This window comes from Periplaneta americana, chromosome 14 (assembly GCF_040183065.1).
Source record: "Periplaneta americana isolate PAMFEO1 chromosome 14, P.americana_PAMFEO1_priV1, whole genome shotgun sequence".
Classification (NCBI taxonomy): domain Eukaryota; kingdom Metazoa; phylum Arthropoda; class Insecta; order Blattodea; family Blattidae; genus Periplaneta; species Periplaneta americana.
This window is the reverse complement of record NC_091130.1, coordinates 113,385,064-113,401,440: the sequence shown is the minus strand read 5'-3', so window position 1 is coordinate 113,401,440 and position 16,377 is coordinate 113,385,064. Positions and strand designations below refer to the sequence as shown.

General features: G+C 33.9%; 1 protein-coding gene across 1 annotated transcript in view; it reads right to left on the bottom strand.

Moving 5' to 3' along the window:
• Window positions 1-15,227, bottom strand: part of meng (serine/threonine-protein kinase meng-po) — a 29,249-nt gene extending 14,022 nt beyond the window's left edge. Inside the window, exon 1 of the mRNA XM_069845961.1 lies at window positions 14,948-15,227. The gene's annotated coding sequence lies outside the window, so the exon portion shown is untranslated. The remainder of the gene's footprint in view (window positions 1-14,947) is intronic.
• Window positions 15,228-16,377: the final 1,150 nt, after the last annotated feature.

Here is a 16,377-nt window from a genome sequence, read left to right as displayed (position 1 = left end):
CTTACATTCTGCGTCTAATGAAGTACTTAGTTTTCCAGCATCTCAACAGATGGAAGAAATATACAGGTTTTACTTTTCTGGTAACCATACAAACTGTTGCATGTATAATGTTTATCTACCTATAACTTCAAAACACTAAAACGATACTTACCATGTTTTACTCCCGAATCCCTACTTTGTTTTCAAATGTAAGTTTATCAGGTGTTACGGTCGGGTAGAAGAGTTGGAAAAATACCCCACGATAATGAGACGAGACTGAAGAATGTGCTTCTAAATTTGTATCATTTTTTATAGCAGCGAATGACATTTAGAGTACTGGCCATTTAGCTATTTTCATCACAGGTATTGACAAAGGCTTCAACACCACAGAGGAAGTGGATACGACCTCTCCAATAAAAGGTGCTACAGAGGGAAGTGATAATGGGAATATTTTGTCAATAGGGGAACAATTAAACTTAAAGCTGGATGGTCTACCTAATGTGTCGATGGGGCTATTTCATGGGAAGGTTCTTCTGACATAAGTTCAAAATAAGGTGCTAAGTATAGTAGAAATTCCAAACAGTTTAGTTGAATTATCTACAATGTAAAGCTGTGTGTACAAATTATAACCTTTATATTTATACATATTGATTGCAATACTTTTAACGCTGTATTACTTCGGAACATATAATTTATTTCTTTCATGTGTTAAAACTAGGTTACCTTATTGACTAGTTTCAGCCTGTTGTAGGCTATCTTCAGAACTGGGTGGTCCTGGTTTTCGCACCTTATGATTGCTGTTCCTGTGGGAGTGTGTTTGTGTAGTGTAATGTGGAGTCAAAAAGTGTGTGTTTTCTGAAATTGGTTGTGTGTTGAGGATTTCATGGGGGTGTGTTTTTCTGTGTATGTGTGTGTGTATATATATAAATAAATAAATAAATAAATATATATATATATATATATATATATACATATCCTATTGTGCTAGTGTGTTTAGTTTCTGTTTTTTTCTTTTGTTGAGTATGTAGAATTTCAATGTCTGTATTTATGTTGCTGTAGTTGTGGTTAGTATTTGTGATGTGTTCTGATGTGGAATTGTTTTGTGACATAACAAAATCACAAAACAATTCCAGGCCAATGGCGAGAAGTTAACGCTTCCACCATTACAGACAATCGGCATTTAATGGCAATAGGGATATCAGTCTCCTACGTTCCCTCCCCCTTTACCCCCAAGAAAATTCCCCTTGTGCTACGTAGTATTATTATAGGCTAAGTAGATTTCATATAAGTATAAAACTAGGGTATTAATATAACTCTCTGCATTATTGTAGATTCAAATAATTATGTTTATGAAATTGTCATTTTATTTAGGTGCTAAGATGGGCGAAAAGGAAATTATAATTATGGAAAGGGATCTTTTATACGTCCCTCTAATTTATATGAAGAAAAATATACGAATGCTACAATTACGAGAAATAGCGAATACTGAAGGAATAATTAACGGAGATGTAATGGGAGTAATGATAGTATTTCAGTCGAGACATATTCCTATGTTTTTCAGTCGTTACAAAGAAAATACTTCTACTACCTTTTCGTATAAAATTAAGCATCATGAAACAGTTTGTTAAAGCTTTGCCAAACACTGGAAACTGCTTCTGGTACCTCTACAAGATGTTCCCTCATCTATCAGAAGCCAAGTTGACATTTTCGTTGACCAAGACGCAAAATACATGTTAGATGAAGGCTTGCTCCCTGTGGTGACTGAAGTTGAAAGAAAGGTTTTCATTACTTTCAAATGTGTGTTTGCAGAAAACAGGAAGAACCCCTACTATGCTGAAAAGTTAAGTCTTGGAATGCTCAATGAGCTTAAAATTTAACTTTTTAAGAATCTTGGTTCAATGAACTGGGAGTGAACTTTTCTTCCAAGGTATTAAGGAGAAGGAAAGACGATACAAGAGGAACAGCAACATGTTCACGTTCACCGCCAAGAGAGAAAGGCAGTAAAGGTCTATGATTAGAGTTCATTTGTTAATAATGATAGCCTAATAGTTTTGTAATGGTTATATCTAGTATTTGACACAGAACACGTTTTTATTTCATCACTTTTCATCTTTGAATACAATAACGCTACAGTAAAGTAACGCTACATTAAAGTACAATGACAATACAAGTTGTGTAAAATTAGCCTATGTCATAGAGAAAATCGGAAATCAGTTTCGTATTGAGCGCTTCGAAGAAACTACCTATATATTTATTGCAAATAATATAATATATATGTATACATACACATACATACATACATACATTTTTATTTTATTAGGGTATTTTACGACGCTGTATCAACATCTCAGGTTATTTAGCGTCTGAATGAGATGAAGGTGATAATGACGGTGAAATGAGTCCGGGGTCCAGCACCGAAAGTTACCCAGCATTTGCTCGTATTGGGTTGAGGGAAAACCCCGGAAAAAACCTTAACCAGGTAACTTGCCCCGACCGGGATTCGAACCCGGGCCACCCGATTTCTCTGCCAGACGCGCAGACCGTTACTCCACAGGTGTGGACATACATACATACATACATACATACATACATACATACATACATACATACATACATACATACATACATACATACACAGAGTGAAAGTGAAATAGCCTTGCAGATTTTTAGAGTGAATAGCTCATGTTGTATGTAACAAAAACTATAATATATTGGTGCAAAGTTAATAGTTTTTTTTTCAGAAACAAATGTTTTTCTCAAATGTTTAACAGTCTCTTATTCGGTAATTATTGCGAGCAGGATCGTGATTTTTGTCCATATCGATAGGAACACCAATAAAGAATAATTTATCCTTCTGGCGTATTTCAATATTGTGGACGGTTTTCGTGTGAATTCAATTTTTAAAAACCTCTGAATCCAAGTAGGAGATTTGAGTAATATTGTTCTGTTATTAATCTCCCCATTGTTTAGATAATCAATCACAATTCTGTAGTGCTCGGGAAGAGTGGCACAAGTCAAAAATGTTAATTTTACAGAAAGAAAAAAACTGTCTTCACACTAGTTTATGTCGATTTGATTTTCTTCCGTATTAATTATTATTGTAATGGGAGAAATACTTATGTCTCTTTTGCTAAGCGAGCAGATGTTCCGTAAGTTGTCAATAAATTGATAAAAAATGCTTGTGGAAACTGACTTATGCCACTTTTCCCAAACACTGCAGAATTACCCCTTAGAATCTCACAACACCGACGCCATGACTTTCCCAGTCGATTGAACAACGTTTACTTTCTTTGGAGACGGAAAATCACTGTGCTTCCATTGTTTCGAATACTGTTTTGTCTCTAGTATGTAGTAGTGGAGCCAGGTTTCATCAGTGATCACAAATCGGGCGTATTTTTCTCGAATCGAGCCAGACAATCCCTCGAAATTTGGCGTCGAGTGTGCTTTTGTTCCGGTGTTAAACATGGAATCCACATTGCGGAGACGAAGACATTGGCTAAGATGTGGCGCACCTGTTCAATTAAGATACGCATAACCTCGCTAATTTCCCGCACTTTCATTCATCCAACGGTCATTCATCACCATATTGTGGATTTTTTCAACGATTTCTTCACTTGTTGTTACTGAACGTCCACTGCGGGGATAGTCTTCCATATTCTCTCGACTATGTTTAAATAGTGCCGCCCAGTTTTTCAGACTCGAAAATGCTGGATCGGATTCTCTCTGTGTAGCATTCATGTCTGCTTTAATTCATGTTGGTCTCGTTCCCCCCCCCCCCTTTTTTTAAGAAATATTTAATGACAACACGAAATTCGATATTTTCCATTTTTGCCGTTCGGCGCACTAACTTAAAAATGAAACTACACAAAAGTAGTCAACAGAAAATTATGATTTTTGTGCATGAACTAATGTAAAATAGCCGCTAATAATGGCGAATATTGTTGATACGTTTTCAATGCAATATATGTGTCAGGCTACGAACTATACAAACGCATCTCTTATTATGGACACGTTGTAGCTTTATAGGCTAATTTTGAAGTTAACAGTTAGTAGAACATCGCAATTATCAAATAAAGGCATTTTAGTACTACGTTAAACCAGTTTTAAAAAATAAACTAGCCCTCCACACCACGTCCATGATATAACACTGTAAAAAGTACTGTAATATGTTGCGAATTGATACATTGGCGCTTTCACTGCAAATTGGGCTCAGATGTACTTTTGAGCATTTAACAGTAATAATTATAGTAAAAAGAAAGCTTTTCGACGTACTGAGCTTATTCTGTATTTTCACATTTCGTTTATTTCTTTCTCTTTATTGTTGTTTACATAGTCCTACATAAACCTGGCTAGTAAGTGTCATCGCAGTGACATTCATTTCATGTGATGGGAGGTAAAGTGAAGTCCCACTCAGTTGTTATCCGAGTGTGAGGTGGTATGTGTTAAAATAAAGATTGTTAGGCATTTCAGGCATTTATCTTTTCACGTGTAACGTCTGTATTCCACCAACACTAACAACAAATGAGTCGTTCAGAGCTAAAGTGGATCAAGTCACAAATTTTCATAAATTGAGTTTAATTCATTTCCGGATTATCTGAAGTTGGATATCTTCCGAGCAGTAATGGATCAAGTCTTAATTCCAAGCATTCGGCGGTAGGTGACACCAGTCACTTTTGGCTCAGATTATTTGTTCATAATGTTCTGAGTCATAGTGGATCAAGTCACCAAAGCGTTACATCAGTTAACATCACAATTGTTTATATTTTATAAATGTAGAATTTGAGAATGGAACAATAAAATTATTGTTAGTCAAATTAGATAATCCACTAGAGCAAGTTAACTTTGTCCTATTATCTCAAAACTAGGACTCATGGATGGACTTGATCCACTTTAGCTCTGAACGCCTCAAATATGAAAGAATTTTATGGAAATTACACTGACGTCATTAGACTTCGGTTGCCATAGAAATGCTTACGCCAGCGCCGTGTCCGTGAGCAAACTCAACAATGTGAACGAGTGCATTTCTATACACTAGGAGAGTTCGCGTGTACATAACCTAATTTTTAGGGTTTATTGTAATCTACCGGGACATCACTTTATTTTTACTTGCATTTTTATTGTACCTGCGTTTCTGAATGTACTTGACTCCCACCCCTTGCAGTTATGTTCTTGCTCCCGTCAGCCACACAAACTTACGGCCGCTGTTGCATTCGAAGTCTACTAGCAGTGAAGTAAAGAGTACAGAGTATAGTGTGTTTCAGAAATATGGTTGCGTTCTCCATAGAAGGAAGAGCCTATATTATTGAAGCTTATTTCCAGGGGCAGGTATTTATGGAGATTAATTTTATCATTTGTGTTTTTTAATATTGGTGTCGGCGGAGATTGTTGGAGATTGATTTGTACTTTTGTTGGATATTAGCCCTGAACTGGTATCGCTTTTTTAAGTGTACATTACGATATCAAGCAATATGGGTCTATATTGACCCATGGATACCAGTCGAGGGTTAATGGAAATTTTGGAAAACATAATTTTTTTAAATTATAATATTAACTCAGTAGGCCTATGAATATTACTTTCTAAATAAATAACATTAAAAGTCCATTGGATTCTGGTAAAGGTGCGGCATGGCCAATAGACAATATTTGTTGGATTGAGACTGTATTTAAACACATGTACATTAAAAGCGAAAAAAAAAAAAACTTGTAGCCCTCAAATTGGTACTTTCAAATTATTAGTGAAATGTTGGATTCTCCGTCTTTTGAGTTCACTAATGTAATGAGAACACCTGGAATACCATGTAATGTAGCCTACTTGAATGTGCAACAAATTCAAATAGAAAAAAGTCCGAAAAAACTCAGAATATGAAATTCGCTATAAAACGACACAATAATAATAATTCGCGAATGTGTCCATATTTCGCTATTAGAACTCCATTTCGCGATCGTTTTATCCGCATATTATTAATCAGAATCACTTAATTCGTAAAGATTAGTAAAAATCTATTGTATATCTATTATGTCGTGATTTTCGCGATCTCCGTAAATACCCGGCCCTGCTTATTTCGCACAGGTACGTGTGTAGCATTACTGAATAACTTTGAAATGAAGATTAGAGTTACAGAAAATACGGTAATATGCTGAATAAAGTAGACATTATATAATGAATAAAACCGCCTGAATAGTTGAGTTTGTGAAAAAAAAATGTTACTACTCTACTGTATTTTGATAAAATACCGTAAAAGTAATGATCAAAATGAAAATCCTAATATCGTATTTCCCTTTTCTCTCCTCCTATAGCTAGTAAAATGATTTGTTTACATATTGCACTAGTAACACCAAACTCCTGTAATGGAAGGGGGTAACAGTGTTTCCGAGTATAGCCAGGTTAATGTTAAAAATGTTGATAAAAATAAAGTGATGTCTCTGTATGAGCGGCTTACAATATATTTTAAAACATGTTATTCCGTTTATTATTATATGTACGTGAAACAGATGCGTATACAAACATGCGTAGCTACAGAAAGTAAATATAGACTAGAATAGAATGTTTTATTTTCCCTGGCATAAGGTCTTTACTTCCACTCAACGAGCCTTAATCAATACAATAGTGAAATTCGTATTTAAATTATGAATATTTACAATACACTTAAAAGATTCTCCAGCAATATTCTTCAGTTAAGTTTTAACGACTAGTACATGTTTATTTAAATTGAGATAAAACCTATAGGAAAAAGTAATAACTTAATTTATGAATTAATGTAATTCAATTCAGTCTATAGGCAATATGTAAAGAATTATAATTAAGTTGAGATAGCTAGTTGGTTAAAATTATGACAATTCATTTAATATAAGTTTACTAGGGAGCAAAATTTAAATCTAAAATATATTGATATAATAAGAATATTAACGTAATGACATTTTGCCATTAGAGGTTTTATATTCAATTTAGAGAAATTAATGGTAATAGTAAGAATGGACAGATATTAGTTTCATTATAAGTAATAAATATTAATCAGTAATTAATCTGTTAAGTAAGAATTTATGTAATATTGACTTAAATGAAGTTATTGCACAACAACCCCTTACATCACTCGGAAGCGAGTTCCAATTTCTAGCAATTGAAACGTATAGGATGAAGAATATAAAGATGTCTTGTGGTAGGGTATAATGAGTAAATTGCTATGATGAGACCTAGTACTTAGCTGATGATATGCGGATAAATTTTGAAAACCAGAAGCCAAATACATTGGGGTAGCTGTGCGCAGAATTTAAAATAAGAGAATATAAGCTCGACAATAATCACATATAGAGGCATAAATAGCAATAACAATATTTTACGGAATATTTTTATGTGCTTTGTATACACCAATGGTTCCCAAACGTTTTGAAAGTTCGATCCACTTTTGAGCGAAACTTCAGTTTTGCGACCCCACTACCGTATCTTTTCTTCACCCCAATCGAAAAATATAAATCCCTGTAAAATCGCAAAAAAAAAAAAAAACTATAATTTTATTCAATACTAGTGGTTACTACCCAAAGTACGATTTTAAAGAACAGTTTTTTCAATTTTTCAGAAAGAAACTCAAAACAATTGAATGGATATTGAATCCTTTGTATTCAACTGGCTGAAATTCCAAAAAATATGAAGGAAAAACCAATAGAAATATGTACCTACTGATGAGATGTTTAAACTAGACCATTTTTTCGCAGAGCGTTGACCACTTTTGCATCAAAGGAATACCTGGAGTTTGCAAAAGTAGCTTTTAAATACAGGGTGCGTCAGAAAGAACGGATGGATTTCACATGGCAAGAAAATTGTAAAGATTCATCAAATCAAAAATTTATTGTTATCAACATATTCACCAATACATGCAGTTTATTTATGGAAAACAACATTATCCATATGATGTCCTTGGCTTTCAATACAGGCATCGAGGCGTTTTCTGATGTTCGCCATCACTTTCACAGTCATAGCTGGTGCAATTGCCACGATTTCTTCACGAATCGCTGTCTTCAGTTCGTCCAGTGTATGTGATCGATGTTTACAAACTTACGCCTTCAAATGGTCCCAAAGAAAGAAGTCGCAGGGCGCGAGATCTTACCGTAGCCTCGGACAATCTCAGTGCAATAGAATTTCGTCCAGGTGATTTCTTTTTTAATGTTGAACCTGTGATACGAAATGAAGCCACCCACCGCAAAATTGTATTCCGAGTTGGAATCCTAGCGTGACGTCCGATGTCGAAATGAGTCCTGAGTGGCGATCACAGACTCTTCATTTTTCAAAAATGTCTCTACGATGAAAGCACGTTGTACACCAGACCAACACCATGTTCTCAACTGAAACTGCATTCTATGGCTGACCCAACAGTCGTGGTCCCCCTCACTATATCTCTCTCCTCGTTGCGTATCGATAGTTTGAAATCCATCCGTTCTTTCTGACGCACCCTTTACATGTATTTGACAATTGCAACCTTGTATTCATGCAAATTAAGTTTATGATCTCGATCAAAACAAGCGCGAGAAAATTCGAATTTGAAAGTGATGTCACTAAGTGTATGTCGAATACTTAGTCCAGATTTGAGGGACTACGTTTTCAAAAATACGCATACTTTTCACATGCATTATTATTATTATTATTATTATTATTTATTTTATAACTGTTGAAACATGTTTTAATTTTTATGTTCAGCGTTGTTTATCCTTCTATATTTAAAATAAATATATGTTAATAGGGGTTTTTGTTTTATTTTGTAAATCATCTCGCGATCCACCTCAGGTCTTTACACGATCCCCCCCCCCCAAGGATTCGTCACCCCCCCTTAGGAACTACTGGTATACAGCATGCCAGTTAATTGTCAATTATCTGAGGTTTCGAAACAGTTCTTCAGTTATCCTCTTAATACTAGATTCTGTTTTAATACATATTATTATTATTATTATTATTATTATTATTATTATTATTATTATTATTATTAGATTGACTGTTAAGCTTATCTGATTCTGTTTATTATGGTCCGTCCCAGGCGTCTGTGGAGTCGAAAGACGAAACAAGACCTCCGCGCAAGTGATATGTGGGAGGGCTAGGACCAATGGCTGCTCTGGGGGAGGTGTTAGTTGAACGAAGTTAGAAATCGCTTGCAGGAAGGGAATAATTTCTATCTGAACTCTACTCTACTACAGTCTACTATATACAGTCGCGAAGCTTGAGGTGTTTTTTTGCAAATCTCGTGATGAAGCGCTCCAAGCGGTTAGCAACTAGAAACAATAGACTGTCCATGGTCGACTTTGGACTGTGTCGTATTTCTATCGAGTGCTAGCTCGTTGCGTATTTCACAATGATGCTTGTGAAATGTTCGTTATTGATTGTAATGAAAATGTTAATGGCTAAAATATAATAATTGGAATAATAATATGGGACAAGGAGGAGACGTTTGTAGTGCTATAAATTGTAGCAACAGTAAGAGAAAGAGGCCAGAGTTATCCTTTTTCCGATTTCCGAAAGATTCAGAAAGGTCCCTGGGTTTCCACAAGAATGCTGTGCAGAAAAAAAACTCTTAATTTTGAAGTTCTTTGTGACTGTTAGAATACATTATATCCTTAAATTTCACAATGAAATGTTTCAATCTAACCGAAAAGACATTAGATACCGGTTAAAGTTCTGTCACTTAGGCTGCTAAATTTCCAGAGAAATAAAGGTTAGGTCTACTTTTTTTTTCAGAGGATATATTTTTAATTGTAGCTATTAATTTTGTTATTATTTTTATGTGTTATTTTACTAAAGACATAGAAAAATTAAGTTTGTTTTAATGAAATTTATTGATCACGTTTTATTTTCAATTCTGGTGGGATTATTATTACTTAGGCCTACTTTTTTTTTCAAAGGATATGTTTTAATTATAGCTGTTGATTTTGTTGTTATTTTTATTTGTTGCTTTACTAGAGAAGTAGAAAAAGTCTGTTACAATAAAATTTATTGATCACGTTTTATTTCCAATTCTGGTGTGATTATTATTGCTTAACCTCATCCCACTTTGTTAACTACGTAAGCCTACACTACAAGTACCGCCGGTACACGTAAGTTACTCCATTAATTCATATTTCCATTATTATTGTTGTAAAGGGAAATGCAAATTAATATTTATTGGTTTCATAGTTCATTATTGCTATAATCTTGAATGAGTGAAGCTATTATAGTAAATTTCAGTTCGTTTTGCACAAACAAAAATTATATTAACTTATTTCTTGCAGGTATCTTCGAGTTTATGATGGAATTTAATATACTTCATTAAAATAATAAATTAACTTTATGCATTTAATATTTCAATAATGGAAGGAAGGTGTTAATTTTTCCAAAAGAACACGACAACGAAAGTATAACATATTTTGTCGTCTGCTAGGAGAGAGATCTGCGATGATGAGGCGATAGTAGCAATCCTAGTGGTGGGCAACTACCCATGTTTGCATTTTTACTACATATTGAGCTTCGCGACTGTATATAGTAGACTGTGACTCTACCGTCAACCACGAGCATCTTACCCCTTAGGGGCCTCGAGCTGATGCTGCCCGCAATACACTCCGGTACAAATAGACTCCGCTCCCACATGCGTGAAGTTACTCTACAGATGCCTAGGACGAAACAAAGACACACATCTTACAGTAGATTGTATTTATTTATCCTAGTCCCATTACCCTTCTACTGTATAGGCCTACACGTTACACGCAATCATGTGTTTTTTTCAAATCACTTCTCACTGTTTATTAAGAATGGGAATAGTCCGCTAATCTAATTATGAGAAGGGCTTCCAATAAGTGCTGGTAATAGGAATCGGTAATTTATTTATGACATCAAAAGCCTTCCTCAACTTGTAAACTAAGTTCGCTCATAGAAGATTTGGAAAATTGTGGTCTTGAAAAGTAATTTATTTACAGATTTAAAGGAAGTGTACTATCTTTCTAGTAGCCTGTTTCTAGATCACGAAAATCTCTCTTCATTTAATTATCCTTGCCAAGCTTTATTTTCAACAGTAATCTCACTAGAGGTTTTGATTTATCTAGAGAAAATCAAAACTCGAGTGGAATTTAATTGACTATTACATGATTAGAAGAAAGTATATAAAGATTAGAAGTAACGAAGTACTCCAATACAATAAAATATTAATTGACTTACGAAAATACTGAACTGTCTTCAAATGTATTATTGCACCATCTCACATTACAAATATTCCGCTAGATGGCAGTAGTGTGTTATGATTAACTGTTTTCTTGTTATCAGTTGTGCCAACTATAGAACCTTCATTCAAATCTGTGGACCGTTACTAGTATGAATCGTTACTAGTTAAGAAGGCATTGTTGATTCAGTTTCATTTTTATTAAAACATTTGCATTCCACTTCAATTACCCGGATCCCAGTAATCAACGTCACTTGACAGATGATTTTCAGTAAATCTTAATATTAAACAATCTCTGATACGTGACTATCCATAATATCATACAGCAGAAGCTATAACATAAGCTGAATAATAATATAAACAAGTGTGAGAAAAGTTTTAATTAGGAATGATGAAATAAACAAGAAAAGTTTTAATTAAGGATGATGAAATAAAAATAAACATTAATAATTTTAAAAGGAATAATTATTGAAAGTACAATTTTTAAATTTGAATGTTTTAATGGTTGGTCATTTAGTTGATGTTACATTGGACGTGTGCGTAAAAGAAGTGGAACTCGTTGCTGTACATGGTGTATTCCTTAACTTATTCAGGATTTCCGAATGCTGCTCTTCATTTATTTGTAAATAGGGTTTCAGGGAAGATGTATAGCTATGACCAGTGATCTTTATTAATTCTTGTTCTTGAATGCCAATGTGAGTCACATTTGAAACTGCTGTGCATCGACTGGAGTGGTTTGTAATTTTCTGTTTTTGAAGTTCAGACCAGTGCAGTTTGAAATGTTGGCAAACAAGGAAACAAATGCTAGGGTAGTGATAAAAACAAACAAATGCTAGGAAAGCGATAAAAGTAAAACAAATGCTAGGGAAGCGATAAAATTGTGCGGTAAGTAGCCAGGATTGGTTGAAAGACGTCCTTTCGTACCGTTTTATTGGTCAAAAGTAGTATGACATAGTAAAAGTGTAATAGTCAATAAAAATTACTGGAAGGATTTCATTATCACTTAGCATTATGAAACTGATAGGTAATTATTCGATAAATATGCATATATTATGCAATTAAAATTATTGAAAGTAACAATACATGAAGTTCTTTTATGTAAGCCTAATCTGCCTTGAATTGACAGGATGTTTTTTAATCGATAAATTAAAAAAATACATGTTATATGTTATTTCATCCGCATTATGTTACCTAATCAAAGACAATGTGTTGTTGTATGTCTGCGTGTGTAATGAAGAACTATGAGTAATTTAGAGACAATTTTATTTTAAAATTGAATAATATAATTTGAATGGGGTTTGAATATTAATTTGCAAAAAGCACATTATATGTACATGGCAAAGGATGTAGATGAACTACTCACCGAAAGGGGAAAAATTAGAAAGTGTGAGCCTTTTAAATATTTAGGGACAGTTATTAGAAATACAGGAACATGTGAAAAAGATAAACAAACAGAAATTGCTTTGGAAAAATGTGCTACAAAAGAAACCAAAATTAAAATTTATCAGATATTATACAGAACATACGGAAGTGAAACTTGATCTTTAATGGATCAACAGAGGAACAAAATTAGGACTGTCGAATTTGACTATTTGAGGAGAAGTTTACATAAGATAGGACAAGATAAATTTAGAAATTAAATACTTTGGAGAGAAATGTAAATTAATACATCCATTATAAAAAGAATGGAAAATCAAACTCTTAAATTGTATGGTCATATGCAAAGAATGGGGAATGAAAGATGGCCCAAAAATATTTTCCAGTGATCACCACCAGGAAAGAATAAATGTGGAAGACCAAGATTGAAATAGAAAACCCATGTCAGAACTGTAATGGAAGACAGAAAATTGAAGAAGGAGGCTGGAATGATAGGAACAGATGAGCACTGAAGACAGCAAACCTATAAAGGGGGCAAAACCGAACAGGAAGAAGAAAATTTCGTACCTAATAATGTAACATCTGCGCTATTATTTCTAAAAGTAGGAATCACGTAAAATTTAATCTAGCCTGAAAATGTGATATATATGTATATACATAGGATTACTTTAGGATAACATTATATTCTTCTGAAAAATTGTAACGTTTTCAATTCCAGGAACTACTACATAAATATTTACAATTTATTTGCGTGGATATGTTATGGAGAAATTATATATGTTGGAAAAATTCGAAATTAAGAGGAGGAAGAAGAATTAGACAAATAATTAGAGTACTAGATATTTAGAGTTGTGTAAAAGTAATGAAAGCTGTGAAGATTGCATCAGTTTGATAGAATAGGAGAGAGAAAGGAGTGCGTTATATGGCAGTAAAAATTTTTAATAGCCTCCCTATCGATATAAAAAATGAAACTCAAAACATAAAATTATTTAGGGCCAAATTAAAGAAGTACCTAATTTCTCACGCTTTCTATTCTGTAGGTGAATTCATGACATTCAATAACACTTCATGAAATTGATACTAAACCTATGTGTCGTACTAGTAGACTATATTGTAAATCTCGTCTGTATATATTTCATCTAGACTGTGACTATAAATTAAGATTTTATAATAGTATTAAGTTTTTTGACTTGTTCCATATTCTAGCTGTAAGCATGTATGAATACCATGGAATTTTAATAAATACAATACAATACCAAAGTGAAACTGATCCTGAAGATACAGCTCGTGACGTTAATTGGTGAAATAAAGAGCTATGTGAAGGTGTAATCCACTCCAGAAACAAATCGACTGCCCACTTCAAAGGGAAACAAGTCAAAATTTAAAGTTTTGACAAATTTGCATTTTAAAACTTCATATCGCTGTGAAAAATTCAATTAACATACTATATTTTGAAACTTATAGTATATACAAAACATCATTAACAGAATTTGTAGTAATTTCAACGTTTCTTTGATTTTTCACATCAACATGAAGCTTTAATAAAATGTAGGCTTCTCAAAATTTTAAATTTTGAATTGTGTCCCTTTTGAACTGGGCCGTTGAAATGGAGGCTCTTGATTTTTAATAATGCAACATGACAATATTAAAAGGGGTAAGTCTCATACAAGTAACTTTGTATTGTTGTACTTGATCGAAACTAGATCGTACAATAATAAAATTCATCTTGATTTAATTTTTAATTTATGTCCTTTCGAACTAACTGGAAAGTTCAGCACTCCATGAGAGTGCACTGGTATTTAATATGGCATTCGAAATACAATTTTGATGAATACGAAGATTTATTAATGACTGGACTATAATCGACTAGATTTACGAATGATAACGAATACCACAACAAATAAACTTTTGCAGTGCTAATGCCATAAATGTTTGAGTGAGAATGCTCTTTGTATTCTTGTCATAAAAATGTTTTATTATCTTGGGATTATTCTCGACATTTGATAGTAAATCTCTTAGTAAATTTATATAAAACTATTTTATTTGGTATTTCTCTAATGTAATATAAATATTCAGGAGTTCTTTGTGCGGAAGATCTCACAAGATTTTCGGTGACAACATTGTTACATTGCATTGTTATTCCAACGCCTTCATAGCTTCTATACGGATGTCAAAAACTGTCTGAACACATTTTTAAATATTAATGAATATAAAGTTCGATATTTATTTTAATTTTCAATTTACAAAGGGTATGTTATTAAATTTATTTTATGAATTTATCAATTGAAATTAAAATTACAAAATATACGACATTGACTATTTTTGAAAATATTCAGAGAGACGGAGAGAGAAAGGGTGAAAAAGAGAACTATAATTTATACATTCTGTCTTTTAGCATAAAATATTAAGCTATTTGAACTCACCTGTGAATATTTTGCGTGAAGACGATGCACTTCCAATGGCAACGTGGGACGAATCTTTCCTTGGCTATGCTTCAAATGACGGCCAGACGTGTTGATGGCTTGGAAAACAGATTGGTTTTGCAGAACTGAATCCGCACACGACGATGTTTATATCTCGAACATTAAACGCAATGTGTATAACTCGAAAAGTGAGCGAAATATTGTAAAGTATATTTCGCGCGTACTCGCTCACGTGTCGGAGGCGTCGCTAGTATGAGACGTCTCCCGGCGTGTGCATGAGTTTATAGTCTGGACTGTGAGGTGCAGGTGGCGGCGTCGTAGAGGGGACGCAGGGCGTCGCACGCACCCCTGTCCGCGCACAGTTACATCACCATAGCGACGGATTAACCTTTTGCGAGTCTGTCGACAGCTTAATTTGCTTGTCTCCTGTAGTATTATTCTCATATTTGGGCCCTTTGACATTCTCGTGGAATTTCTTTTAAATAGAAACTCCCTAACCCTTCACCTTTCTCCTTTACGTGCTATTTCACGAAGTAGGTCAAGAGATTAGTTATTGTCTGACAGTATTTGAATTTAAGAAGAATTGGTTGGGGCCTTTTTGAATGGCGTCTCATTATGATGAATAATTTGACTTAGATTCGCCAGCTGATACAGTCTTGTTAACATTCATATATTGATCGTGCTTCAGTACAAACAGAGAGGAATATATTTTAAACATCTTCTTGATTAACAACTTTAGAGGAAAAACAAACTCGACATTTATTAATGACAGTATTGTTTATGTCCGATCTTTGTGAGCTTTATGCGTTAAAACTGTATTTAGCAATGCAATTACTCGGAAATATTGAAATGAAATGGAAGACCTGAATTGACAAACATCCTAAGTCCAAAATTGAATGAATTTGACATTTACCTGACATACGTTGTATTTTGCATAGGTTACCATCCTATAAAAAAGAATATCGCAATTTCTACACTACAGTAAGACTGTGTTTTTTAATCATACATATTTATTTCAACACCCTTATATGACAAGACTGTCTAGTTTTCTTGCTCTCCTGAACAATTTACTTCAGTGGACTTCGGATGTTTGCCAATTCAGGTCTTCAGTTCTTGAGATAACACCATTCTTTACAGAAAGTCTGTCTGAGAAATAATAATAATAATAATAATAATAATAATAATAATAATAATAATAATACTTACTTACAAATGGCTTTTAAGGAACCCGAAGGTTCATTGCCGCCCTCACATAAGCCCGCCATCGGCCCCTATTCTGTGCAAGATTAATCCAGTCTCTATCATCACACCCCACCTCCCTCAAATCCATTTTAATATTATCCTCCTATCTACGTCTCGGCCTCCCTAAAGGTCTTTTTCCCTCCGGTCTCCCAATTAACATTCTATATGCATTTCTGGATTCGCCCATA